The sequence below is a fragment of the Lemur catta genome, chromosome 5, assembly GCF_020740605.2.
Source record: "Lemur catta isolate mLemCat1 chromosome 5, mLemCat1.pri, whole genome shotgun sequence".
NCBI classification, from domain to species: Eukaryota; Metazoa; Chordata; class Mammalia; order Primates; family Lemuridae; genus Lemur; species Lemur catta.
Genome location: NC_059132.1, coordinates 71229360 through 71243989, shown reverse-complemented (window position 1 = coordinate 71243989; position 14630 = coordinate 71229360). Strand labels below are relative to the sequence as shown.

Genomic DNA, 14630 nt, shown 5'->3' with positions numbered 1-14630 from the left:
ATCTAATTCAGAACCTAAATCTCCTGATTCTTATTTTAGCAGGTCTCCTCCCCATCTCACTGTTTCTCTGGCATAGTAGTCTCTTGAGGGCAGGCCCGTGGCATTTTACCCCCCTTTCCGGATTCTAGTATTGCCAGATGACACCTGCATGATTTGTTTGGCTCTGCCCTGACCAAGTTCTCAGTGCTTTTCATGTGCTCCAGGTCATGACCAAAGATAATCTTTGGACAAGAGGGAAACTCTCCTGGTCACCAAGTCCAAGCTCACCCTTTGTAGAACTTTGGCATAATGTGTAGCATATAAATTCTCCCTACGGTTTCTTTTATGGAGATTTTTAAGCCTAAGTGGAACGATGTTAAACAATGACTATCATGCGTTGCCTCCCAAAGTAGAAAATTAAGTTCAGCTTGCTGAAATTAGTACCAGATCACACTCTCCAAGTCCCTCCACCCAAGATCTATTGTGGGTCTGTCATGATAATTTGAATATTGTGTTTGGATTTATATATTTTCTGCCTTAAGAACGTTGCATGGATAATGGATAATGGTATTTTTTATTTTCCTTCTTGATATGAAAAGTTAACTAACCTTTCAGAAGTATTTGAAATTTAAAAGAAGCCATAATGCTATATATATAAACTGCATTGTTAGCTGGAGCATAATTAGTTTCAAACCTTCTCACTCAGAAAGGATTTTTGGAAAGCCTGGGGTAACGGCTGCATTAATTCCTTTTTCTCTCCCTACCACCCAATATGAATAGACTTGGCTTAAAAATAGAGGAGTTGGGCTTCAAGCGTGTCCATTCCCTAGACAGTGCACATCACACTCATCATGTAGGTATGCACCCATCCCCTCCCCCGTCCCCCCCAGTCAGAACTTCAAGCGTGTCCATTCCCCAGACAGTGCATATCGCACTCATCAAGTAGGTTTACACCCATCCCTTCCCCCCAGCCCCCACCTCTGTCTGATACAGGGATTGGGGGGGCATGGGCAATATATATAACCTGAACTTTTGTACCCCCATAATGAGCTGAAAAAAAAAATTTGGGTTATTCTCTGGAAAAAAAAATAGAGGAGTTGGTTACATTTGACTGTTGAATTTCAGGCAGACAGTGCCATTTTGCTTAATGCTAAAGATACAGCAGCCCTGTGGAAATTTGAAAATATGGCTATTTCAGTGAAGAATGATTCCTGAGATTAATTTTATTTTAGAGTATTCCAAACTAACCAATTCTTTTCTGAGCTTATTTTTTTCATGTACTGTAATTCCTTACCAAATGCAGCCTATGTTAGTCAGTATACAGTTAGGGTATGATTTTTTTTCCACTTCTGTCCTCTAGAGCTTCTGACTTAGTAGGCTGTGGTCTTGTCTATCAGGTTATCATTGATGATAGTTTTACAACCTGCTTTCCCACTGTGCAACTTTAGATCACCATATTTTCAGCTTCTTTGGTGCCTGATGGGTAGGGCTGCCATGTCTTAAAAGTTCTATAATGTAGTCTCTACTACCCACGCTACTTTCTCTGTTAGTCAGGTTGGGCTCAGTGCTAGTGCAGGAGTCAAGAAGTTCCAGACTTTCAGTGGTGTAGTAAATAAAGTTTCACTTATTTCTTGAATCACTGTCTGATGCAGGTGAAGTTGCTCTGCTTGTGAAGCTGCCATCTTCCCTGCGTGGTCTCCTCTGTTGCCTTCATGGATGATCCTGCACTGGATTTTATGAAATCGGCATGAAAATGACATTATTTCTACATACATATCATTGGCCAAAACCCAGTCACTTGGACTTAACTATATGGAACACTTGGAATTTTAGTCTTTTTTTCTGAGAAAAAGAAAATAAGATTGATAAAATTTACCCAATCTTGCCATAATATGGAACTGAATATATCATCACTTTGAACTGTGAATGGCTATTTTGTTTTTTTAAACAAGTATTTTCTGATAAGAGTTTTTTTTTTTTTTTGAGCTCTAGAATTCAACTCTATGATTTGACCAAGCAGATGAGAAGATTACCACAGAAAAAACTTGTGATCAAAGGGACCAGAGTCTCAAATGTCATCTGTTTGTGCTAGGCACCTTCTAAACAGAGAAATAACAGAACTTAAATGTGTATATGAATCTGTTAGAAAATCTTAATGTTTGTTTCAGCAAGAATCAACATATGAATGTGATGAGTATGTCAGTGTGATTACTAATAAGAGATTACCTTTCTCTATCCCGAGTTTGATCCCAACCAGTAAACGAAACTTTAGAACAATAACTTTTTTGAAGATTATTTAAATAATTTCATAACAAAAATACATCTAACCAGTTCTGTAAGAAATAAGTAACATGCTTAATTGCCCCAATGTTTAGTTATCAATTTTTTAAAAAGCCAATTTTGACTTTCTGGGGCCCTAGTTTCTGAGCAAAGAAGAAAAGGCAATGATATTTTTTCTTCTATGGAATTTATAATCTCAAATTTTGGGACTTACATAGTAAATATTTTAGTTTAAAATTAAAATTTAAAAATGCATTTTATGAACATAAAAAGTTCAGAAATTTTAATTTGGTGATTTCATTATCTTATGCAGTAAAGAAAATTATCTATCAATATATTAAGTGTGTAGCTGTGCATGTGTACTATAAATTTTTAAAAATAATGTGTTTACTAAATGGTGATTAAGTATTTTCAATAGCATTCACAATTAAGGATTAAGAATGTTATATTTTGATCCAAGAAAGATTCTGGTTTTTCCACTAGAGTGAAACAGGCTAAAATTTTCTATGGCTATAATTTTCTAATTTTTTTATTCTTGCTTTTACTTAAAACATTCTTTATCATACCACTACTTGAACTTATAATGGAGGATTTGTACTTATCATGTGTGTTTATAATTAAGTTTGAGTGCTCTTTTGATACAAATGTTCTGCTGCTTTTCTGAATTGGTTATTTTAGAATCCTGACAAGATAAATCTACAGAAATTATTACTCTTATATTTTAAAATTAATTACTCAAAATTTTAAAATTACTATATTTGATCCATTTCTCTAATAATTTTTTATTTTAATTTTACATAGTATATATATTTAATTTTTAATTATAGGTACATAATAGTATATTTTTATAAGGTACATGTGATGTTTTGATACAGGCATACAATGTGAATTAATCAAAACATGGTAATTGGGGTATCCATCACCTCAGGCATTTAACATTTCTTTGTGTTAGGAACATTCTGATTCCACTCTTTAGTTATTTTAAAGTATACCCTAACTTATTGTTGATTATACTCACTTTGTTGTGAATATATTTAACTTGATATTAATTGGGTCGCATTATTTTACATTTATACTTTGAAGGAAATAATAATTGTATTTATCTAAAGACCTTTAAAAATCAAGCTCTAACACTGAAATTTTCTGAATTAAAAAATAATGATGTTAGTAAAATTCCTTACCAATGGGTAATATTATAAAATAATATGCTTGAATAAGATTTAAATTTGTTCTAAAAATTAAAGTTACTGAACTTTAAATAAGAATTTAAATAATTTGGTTTGACAATATATAGAATAGTATATTAAGGTTAATAAGAAAATATTATACATGACAGAGGAGGGAAACTGGTAGCTCAGAACAAAGGAGAAATAAATTGAAAAACTTTATATTGGGACAAAATAAGAAAAAATGCAGTTATATTTGAATTGGATACATCTAAAACTGTATGTTCTAAGAACCCACTTACCATTGCATATAATTTGGTCCATTATCAGACTCATATAATTCAAGTGTGAATTAAACATTGTGAGAGAGGTTAGATTATTACAATCCCATGACAACAAAAGTGGTCTTAGCTTGACTACCTGTAGCCTCAGAAGAATCATCCTTGGAAATAGAATGCAGAATCTCTATTGATAAGGTGAATTTTTAGCATTAGTTGGTTACAGACTGATATGATCATTCTGGTCTTCTTGTTTAGGTGACTACAAATCTGCAATCCTGGCATGAAGAAGTGGATAGAGCTACCTTCTAAGGTAGGATAAATAAATTTGTTAATTCTATAAGCTAATCAAAAAATTAAAGGACCACTGAAGTCCTGTATAAGAAATTCATGAACCATCTTGCCCCCTGGCAACAACTTCATATGCTGTTTGCAAGTAAGATTCAATATTCCCAAACAAACTCATTTGTAAATTAAATTCATTAACCATTTCAAATAGTGTTTAAAAATTTCATGGGTCTTGTTTTCTCTGGTACTTCAAATGCCTGACAAGTCTGGCAAGCAACAACTTTCTAAGCAGTTAGTCTAGTCTCACAATTTTAATATATCATGTTCATCATAGCTTTTATGGTCATTATGTAAGTTGTATTTATAGAAGTATGGTAACACATTACGTTGCTTTGTGTATGCTTCAAATGTTAGGATGCATAAGATACTTAGAGAACCTCATTTATTACTATCTAGCAGTTGAATGATGCCACCAAATAGGAACTGTAATCCACATGGAGATCAGTCTCTAAATTACAAGTGTTCTTCGCAAAATGAGGAATTTCTTTGAGTCACTCAAAAGCAAATAATTTGCTACATAATTGGAAGGATATAGTCAAATGACGGCCTGCTAAAATCAACTGCAGTATTGTCTTATTACTGTAGAACTTTTATTGTTATTGGGGCTAATAGTGAAGTTTTATTAAAAATAAAAATTCTTAGTTGGTAGTACAATTGTCTGGATCATTGACATGGGGGTGTTGCAATATGATAATTATAGAATAATGGCCAATGAAACAGATAAGAAAATGCCTCATCTTGTAAAAGCTTGTATGTGAATATCGCTATGCAGGTGGAGAAGTATAGAATTCCAACCACTTGAATGAGGCAGGATAGAGGTTAATTTTAATCTATAAGAGTTTGAGTGCGTGGTGAAGAATCTTATCAACTCTAAACAGCCAACAAAAAGTTGTAAATATTACTTCAGCTTCCTCAGACTTGGTTTTCTTCTCTGTAAACACAGGAATAACAATAGGATGTAATTCATAAAGGTGCTCAAAGGACAAGCGAACCATCTGCATGTTGTGTTTAGTAGAGCACCGTAGCCCATAGTAAGTAAGCATCCAGCTGCGGCTGCTGACAGTAATGAAGGCTGTGGACGGTAGCGTGATTGAGTAACAAGTTAGGCGGGTGGAGCAAGTTGCAGCAGAGAGGCATGATAGGCTGTGCTTTGTGCAACTCCCTTCCCCACCCTTGCTTCCCTCAGAGAACTTGTCTGCTTTCGTCATCCTCCATCATTCTGCCAAGCCTCTTACTGTTTCTACTTTTCACAACATAAAACTAGTCAATCTATTTTTGTTCAGATCCCTTTGTCCCCCATCTAACTGATGCACCTCTTTCATCTTTTCTGCCTTCAGGTTCTGTCCATTTTTGTAATAATTCTGATGAGTGTCATTTGGTTAAGGCTTTTTCTTCTGTTGGATCTTTGGTGGACATTAGGGATAAGAAGAGTTTTTATTATTCCAATTGATTAAGGAAACTACTGTGACAACAAAGCAGCTCTAATGTTTGTCCTGTATTTATAAACTTATTTTTCTCTCTCTTTCATTGTGGACTTTTGTTTTTCTAATTGATGAGCTGATCATTTCCATTTTAAACATATTAACATATTTTCTTTGTTTTCTAATGTCCCCCAGTGATCAAGCTATTTCTTCTTCACATTGAATGCCATGTGAATGGTGCCCCCTGTAGTTGTGCAACTAAGTTATCCTGCCCCATCCCAATGTTGCAATCCTATTACAATATGGTGCAGAATCATATGAAACTTTATTCCCATGAGAGAATGTAAATGAATCATAAATTCCTAATATAGAGATATCGGAGAGATATTAATATAGAGGTATTCATATAATTTTGTGAAGTATATACATATGATTACTTTTTGCTTCTAAAATGACTAAGTCCACTGGAACCCATTTTTCTCAGCAAGGAAATAAAATTGGAGTCTTTGATAGTATTACTATTCTCAGTATTAGTATATTAGTATTAGTATGCTAATATACTAGTATTATTAATAGTATAGTATTCTCCTTGAGTTGTGGGTCTTGTTTATCACTGTACCCTTAGAGAGCACCTTACATATCATAGGCAAATTTATTGAAAGTTTATTACTAATGTGTAGCCGATCAAGAAACTTTCATGTGTTTTTTTCCTTCTTTACCTAAGAGTTAATCATTAATGCTCAATTAAAAAGTTTATCAATATGGTTGGGGACTGCACTCAAAAAGCCTTTTCCCTACATGACTGACCGTGTCTGTAGTCCTGTGGGTGATTGCATCACAGAGAATAACAGTAGTTATTAATTATTTTGTGAGTTACATGCAGTGTCCTGAACAAAACTATTTGTAGATGACTATTAAAATGACTCATATGGTCTTCAACTTCTATGCTTGCTTGATATCAGTGACAGTTTCAGATGGTTAGTGTTTGTTCCTCTATAAACCACTTAGATATTTTGTTTACAAACTTTCTAAGATGGTATGTAGCCTGCTCGGTCCAACTAAGGTCATAACATCTGAACTACTAAAGTAAGCATCTCAGAAAGTGGTTGTAGATGTATCCCAGCCTGCAAGTTCTTTGTGGAAATCATCCAATTTGAGCTAATTCTTGCTGTTTCTACCACACTGTCATAATCAACCTCTTTTTACATTTTTTAGATGACTAGTTTAAGCAAACACATAGAACACTAGCCCACTTTAAATACATTCTGTGTTTTTCCTGTATCATAGATGATAATGAAGAAAACAAAATGAAGAATTTAAAAAAAAGGAATTGTAAAGATTTAATAAATTTAAGTTTTAGGTTCACCCTGACTTCATTTAGGTTGAGGATAAATAAGTTTGTATCTAATTTGTGAATCCATAACATAGCTTAATTTTGCATTCTTAGGTTCTTGTACTGGTTGGTATTTAAAAGATTAATGCAATAGCAAGTGTTACTAGAACACCAACCATGTAGGCCCCTTTCTCTTCATGAGACTAAATAACATTGACTCATACTCCCTGATTTCATCACACAAAGGCTAAAGACACCATGAAGACCTTATAATCTTACTCATGTTCCAAGAAAACACTTTAAACATCTACATTCTTTAAGGGAGTGTTTCCCTGGTAGATGGTGTGATGGGTTCTTGGTGTGTGTAGACACTGATCCACGCAGCCAAGGCTGGCAGGGCATGACCTAGGCTGCCTGGACTCCCCTCATCCCCACCCCGTGCTTTCCTCTCCTCCCCCAGCTAGCTACTTCTGGACACACACTGCCTTGTCTGTTTACCCTTGGGTATAAACACATACTGTCATTTTCTCTAAGAATCATGACTTGGGAAACATGGTTTTAAGTTTTAAGACCATCAGCTCTAACTTTCTCTAGTTAGATAACTATGAAATTCTATGGACTGTGGATATATCCCAGATCTGACAGGGATGCTGGGACCATCTGAGAGGATGAAGGCAGACTGCTGGGTGCTCTAGCTATCTGCAAATTAACGCAAATACTGCACTTTATTCAAGTGTGACTGGTGAAGTGGATCTCTGAGCAAGGTGTATGTGGAAATAGCAGGAACCCTTCATGGTTCCCTCCGTAAAACATATTTGGAAATTCTTTCTTAACATTGAGCTGGGGAGGGAACATAAGGATAAAGGTGTGTGGCTGGATATAGGCTGATGGCATCTATTATCTACGACATTTTTTCTGAGTCATTAAAGGCAAAACCCTTAAATAAAATTTTTTCTCCAAAATTCATGTTACCTTAAGTAAAGGTTTCTTTCTTTCTTTCTTTCTTTCTTTCTTTCTTTCTTTCTTTCTTTCTTTCTTTCTTTCCTTCCTTCCTTCCTTCCTTCCTTCCTTCCTTCCTTCCTTCCTTCCTTCCTTCCTTCCTTCCTTCCTTCCTTCCTTCCTTCCTTCCTTCCTTCCTTTCTTTCTTTCTTTCTTTTCTTTCTTTCTTTCCTTTTTTCCTTTTTTTTTTTTTTTTGAGACATAGTCTTACTCTGTCACCTGGGCTGGAGTGCCATGGCATCAGCCTAACTCACGGCAACCTCAAACTCCTGGGCTCAAGCAATCCTCCTGCCTCAGCCTCCCAAATAGCTGGGACTACAGGTGCTTGCCATCATGCCCAGCTAATTTTTTTTTTTTCTATTTTTAGTTGCTGGGCTCATTTTTTCTACTTTTTTTTTTTTTTTTTTTTTTTTAGTAGAGATAGGGTCTCACTCTTGCTCAGGCTGGTCTCGAACTTCTGACCTCAAGCGATCCTCCTGCCTTGGCCTCCCAGAGTGCTAGGATTACAGGCGTGGGCTACCGCTCCCAGCCTTAAGTAAAGATTTAATGCAATGCCACCATATAGTGATATTCTGATGGGCCACAAAAATTACCCCTTGTGTAATATTTTCCCTGAATTTGTCATAGGGTCATTTGCTCTCAGAGGGCCAGGCTCAATTGTTCAGTTGGGTAATAAAAAGTCATTAAGTCCATTAGTGCTTATGGTCTCCAGAAGTTGTAACTAAATATGTAAGTCTGGCTACAGAGCTGCTCACGACTGTACCCTGCTGTCTCATGCCTGTTGGTTTTTATTGTTGCTTCATGTAATGAGATTTGTAGAGGAGCCCCTTCCAATTAAACAAATCAACTCTCATTTCTGTAAATCCTCCTTCAAGAAGTGATTGGTGCCTTCTTTTATGGCCCCTTGTTTGTCTTATAACAAATTATTGGTCAGGGTTGTTATGATTTTCCGACACAACACTTTGAGTGACATTAGTGATGAGAAAAAAAACCTAAGAAATGAGTAAATTCAGAGGTGCCCTACATTTGTACATTCTCATGTGATAATAGCCAGTAGGGAGTCAGGCCTGATTGAAAACGCTTTGGTAGCATAAATTCTTGTGTTTTTGGGCCCTGGGGAAATTGTTACATGCCTAACACATTGTTATATATTTCAAGTTCTATGTCATGACTTAATTTTAGTACCAAAATACTACCAACCCCCCCTCACATAAAAACCCCAGACCCCACCAATGTTCACAGATTGTTGCTATTATGGCCACATTCGTTAGGAAGATCAACTTGCAATTATTGACAGTCTAAGTCCTCAGTCACAAAAACCAAGAGGTTGGCTTACTGGGAAGGTCTGTTCCCCCCCAGTATCTTAAGGACCCCAGATCTGCCCATTCATTCTAAAGTAACAGGATTAACGGCCTCCTGGACTAAAGAACAACACAGTTCTCTAATAGTTTCCAATGAAATCGAGGAGGTTGATGCCCCTTCTTTTCAAATGCACACATTTTGCCATTAAACAAGCAGTCTCGTCTATTAAGGCTGAAAGGGATCAAGCTATCGCGTGGAGCGCAATTGGCTATCAAAGGGCTCTCTCGAAGGGAGCGCAGCCTGGAGATGTCCCTTTGGAGCCTAAACATGAAGCGACTCTGGCTTCTGCAGGAATATATTTGGAACCACATCTATCATGCAGAATTACGTGCTTCTTTCCTCACAAGAGGGTTATTTTGCATGGGGATTTGGTTTTTGGCCTTTGCCCCTGTGTGTACATTTCTGATGTGGAGAGCTTCGGCTGTTTGTTTAAATTAATCTGTGCTTAAAGGAATGTGATAGAGGATGTGAGAGCATTTCTGGAATTCTTTGGAATGCTCTGGCTATTTGCAAGAACATTCATGCTTCCAGCTTGATTGTTTTTGGCTGACAGGTGCTGACTTTCCTCTAGTTAATTATCAGTGTAAAAAGAGATGTACAATTCACATCTATCTTTCTTTAATGTTAGAAAAACCTGGATGTGTTAGCCTCGCTTAATGGCAACAGATAACATTTGCTCAGCATTACTTTATGCCACACATAATCAATCAGTCTAATTGTCATGACAAATTTTTGATATAACTACAAATAGGATCATTTTACAGATGAGGAAACTGAGGCTTTGAGAAGTTACACAATTGTTCCAGGTGACACAACTAAAAAGTGTTATATAGTGGGGAGTCAAGTCTGGTTGATAATACTTTTGGTAGCATAAATTCTAGTGTTTTTGTACTCTGGGGAAATTCAGTGCCCAGACTTCTTTGATACCAAAGTTTGAGGCCACAAATTTTGAGGTTTATAAATGTTTGTCATATTAGAGGATGCAACTTATAAGCTTATCATTCTCTAATTCTTCTGAGAAGCTAGTGATTCTTTCCTTTTGGGGAGTGGCTTGTTTTTGTTTGTTCTTGGTATGCCAGCACAGCTATTGGCCTACATTCTTTCGAATGACTTTGATGCTCTGCTCAGGTAGATTAACCTGCAATGTTCCCTGTGGGGGTGCTCTCTCCCTCCCCTGCCAGACATACTCCCTCTTATTCTTCACATCCAGTTCAGCTCTTGCCTTTGTTATGACACTTTTCTGAATTCCCAGGGTAGATCAGTCTCTCTCCCTTCTGCGCTCTTAACTCCTTTAGAGCAGTGATCAGGTTATTGCATAATTATTAGCTTACATGTCTTCTTCCCTTCATTGGGCTCTAATCTACTCAAGACAGAGGTAGTATCTATTTATCTTTATGTTTCATGGTTGTGAACATACTCATAGGTATAGAAATGGTAAGGGGTCCAGGAAGATAGGAGGAGATGACAGAGGAATTCTGGCATTTCACAAGATATTGATAATAACACCGCATTTCTATTACTCAGAAAAGCACTTGATTTAATAGTCTACATTTCTATGATACAGGAACTAGTGTATAACTAGTAGGATACAGTTTTGGATGGACCTGAAGCTAATACATTTGGGGGACACTCTCCTTAAAAAAAGAATATAAATTTATAAATATAAAATTATATAAACAGTAAATATTACACATAAGAAATCACAAGAAGTTACTGATGAATAAAATCTGAGAAATATCACACACATCTTAAAACCCAGAGAAATAACATAATGTTCTTATTAATATGCTGCCTTGAATAATTCCAGATTACCTTTTTCCCCTACCTTTCTGGGCTACATTATTTTTTGTCACCTGTGCATAGATAATAATTTAGTACTATTTTCCATAGAGAGAATGCAAAATCAATTCAGTCTTTTCTCTAACTTGGTTGATTAAAATTTACTTATTATTAATAATGTAGAAAAATTTGTTTCAGCTTTATAACTTGTCACTGGTAATGCAATGTGAATTTTTAGGGTTGCTATCAAATTTGGGAAGATTTGGTCTCAAGTTTCTTTGGTATATGAGCTGTATTGATTTGGAAGAATTTTCCACAGACTAGCTGTACCTTCTTGCCATGATACTGTGTAAGTTGGCAAAGCAGGTAATTAAATATTTCTTTTATAACTTTTTTTTTTTTAAAAAAGACCATTGGCCCCAAAGTGAGGTGTCACAAGAATGGAAGAATAGGCACCACATGTACTCGCCATCAAACTGGCACTAACTGATCAACACTAAGGTGCTCACACAGTAGTAATATTCTTTGGGGATAGGGGGGTCGAGGATGGGTAAACTCACAACCAGTAGACACAGTGAGCATTGTAGGGAGGAAAAGGAACGTCTTAAATCATGGTTGGGATGTGGCAAAGTCATAACATGTAACCAAAATGTTTGTACCCCCATTATTTCATGGAATAAAAAAAAAGATCATTGGACAAATTGATTAATCTTATTTGTCTTTAAGTAGGACTCCCCTAACTTCAAAGTTTTTCCTGGGTTTCCTTAAAAGTGTTAAATTCTACCAGGAGGGCCAGAGAATGAGGAAGGTGACATGGCCATTGTATTTCACAACAGGGAGCTCTCGGTGGATTTAGAAGACTTTGTTGTCCACACATTTCAATGTAGCATTGGAGAGAGAAAGTCCACATTTGTGAGAAGGAGAAACTAGGTGTTGAGGAAAAAAAAATGGAGGGAGTAGGTATGGAATATACATTTAAACCTTTCGTAAAGTGAGAAAAGTAAGATGGTGAAAGAAAGACCAGTAGGATTGAATAAAAAAAACGTGAGGGAGAGAGCTGTTTGCATTTTTAAGAAAGAAGAGCTTGAACACAGATTCAGAAATTTGTCTAACTGGCTTTATATTGACTCTAATGCAACTGCCCAGGAAGGGCATGGTTTTTGGGAGAGTGGTAACCTGGTGTCAATCACTAATGCATAGAAATGTCCTCTCTAATAACTCATCACACACCTGTCAATCAGAAGTTTAGATAAATCAGTGTTTTATGTTATTCAGCTTTTACCATCTTGCAAGGGAATATTAATGATGCATTCTATGAATGTTATACTTCATTTTTATGAGGTACTTTCACATCCATCATCTCATTGGGGCATCATAGTTGTTAAATTATTTATAAATAAATAAGTTATTTACGATTTATAAGAAAGAGATAAGACTTTAACATACCCAGGGAAAAATTCAGAAGAGAAGATAGTTATCAATTCTGGGAACTGAAAGAAATGGCATTGAAAGTACCTTCCCCCACTTGGCAGTGTGGGGCTCAGGAACCAGTGGGGCTACTTAGAGGGAATTTTTAAGGAGTTTTCTCTGCAGTAGGTAGTGTATTTCTCCTCCTTCCTCTGAGTCACCTACAAAATGTTTAGAAAAGCAAGATTCATTGTTCCAAGGTTTTTACATTAAAGGATTCTCCAGGGGGAAGGAGCATGCTTTATTGTAAATAAGAAACATTTGGATAGTGGATCAAACTGCAGATTGAAATTCAATAGAAACAAAGTGGGACGGGGAACTCAAAAGATGGGTTGAGTTCTGCATCCAGGTGGGCGTGGGTCATGGGTTGGAGGGTGAGGATCAGGACACAGCTGATGTCTGGATTTCAACTGTTTCACCAAAGAGGAGTCTGAGGCTTAGAGAAATTAAACGACATGCATTTGGTGGCTTAGTGCTGTTAATAGGAGGTGGCCCTGAGACTGGAACCTTAGTCTCCAGGCCTGTAGCCCTACACTTTCTCTGTAACTGTGCCCTGAGGGACAGTATACCAAGTGGGGAAGAGTGTGGATTTTAGAGCCGGGCTTATTAGCTGTATTATCTTAGGCAAAATATTTAATCTCAGCACGCCTCAGTTTCCCCATTGGAAAATGGAGATAATTTGTCCTGAACTTCAATGAGTTACTATTGGGGAAGCACCAGGCAACTATTTGTAAAATAATTAAGATACTCTTTTCACGTGACCTACCATGTAGAAGAAAGTACTTTCTTTCTTAGTTTGCCTCAAGTGTGCACTTCATTTCCTCCTCCCCTCCTACCTCCTCACCGATGGTGTCCACATGTCTGGTGTCTTCCCAGCTCTGACTTCACCAAGTCTCTTTCCACTTTGCAGGCTCCAGGAGAGGGTAGAGTGGCCCAGTTAGATGCAGGCAGTATCTATCTTCCATGCAAAGCCAGCAGCAATACTAAGAAAGGGATCTTCTAGGTCATTCTATTGCTTTGCTCCTGCTTACATTCACAAAGACATTTAAGTTTCAGTTTTTAAATCTTTTGGTAGGAAATAATTTAAAATATCACCCAGGCACAAGAGAAAGTGGGCTTTTTTGTTTTGTTTTGTTTTGTTTTTGCCCTTTGGACATTCCAGCATTCTACTCTAACTGGGCAGGAAATTTGCATCAGATTATTGCAAATCTGTAATGATTCCCTTTCCTCTCTCTTTTTCAATTGTTTTTCAGAGAAAAAAAGTATTCTTACTTGCCAAATGTGACAGCCCCTTTTATCTGTCCCATTTGTTAAAGGAAAACAGGTATGCATTTAAAAATCAGAACTGTTCTCTGTAATAGTGTCCAACAATTCTCAATTGCCTTGTTATTTTTGGATGATGTCATCCTTTTGCTGGCCTATGATATCGCAGTACATGTGCGTGTTGTAAGCAGCTGTTAGCCAACCCATGAGGCAGTGGGTGTTGTCTCTTGTCTTTCCTTTGTGTCACAAAGTGAGAGGGTCTTCATAGACTTTTTCTGTTGGAAGCCATGACCACCCAGGCAAGCTACTGCTCACTCAGCCATAAAGGGAAGTGGGGCAGGCTTGTTTATACCCACTGCTGGGAGTGCAAATCAGTACCCTGGTTCTGTAGAACATGGCAATATGTATACATGCATATTACAAATACATACATATTTCTTAAAAGTATGCAGTCCCTGATTTAGTAATTCCATTTCTAGGAATTATTTATCTCTAAGGAAATACTAAATAATGTAGTGAGGTATATAAACACAGATGTTTATAAAAATGAGTTGTTTATAAGAGCAAGAAAATTGAAAGCAACCCTACTGTCCATTAATAGCAGATTGACTAATAATTTATGGTATACTTACATAATGGAATGTCAGGTGACTATTTAAAACCATGATGTGGAATATACTTATTATATATAATATGTATGGAAAATTTTTATTATATTTTGCTATGGGAAATAGAATTATAGTATAATACATTAAAATTGTGTATATTTACCTATAAGTTTTTATATGCTTAGAAAAAGTCATAAAATATGTACAACAAACTATTAACAATAGTTATTTGATATCGTGGTCATATTGTGGGATTATGGATGATTTTAATTTTCTTATTTTAGCTTATTTGTTTTTCTAATTTTCCTCCCTAATAGTGACTATGTGGAATGGTTTGCGTGTGACAG

At 36.3% G+C, this 14630-nt stretch overlaps 1 long non-coding RNA gene across 1 annotated transcript in view; it reads left to right on the top strand.

The window, feature by feature from the left end:
- LOC123637683 overlaps window positions 1–14630 on the top strand; it is a 99578-nt gene that overhangs the window by 70326 nt on the left and 14622 nt on the right. The window contains exon 4 of the long non-coding RNA XR_006735021.1: window positions 3962–4016. This is a non-coding gene — a long non-coding RNA (uncharacterized LOC123637683). The remainder of the gene's footprint in view (window positions 1–3961; window positions 4017–14630) is intronic.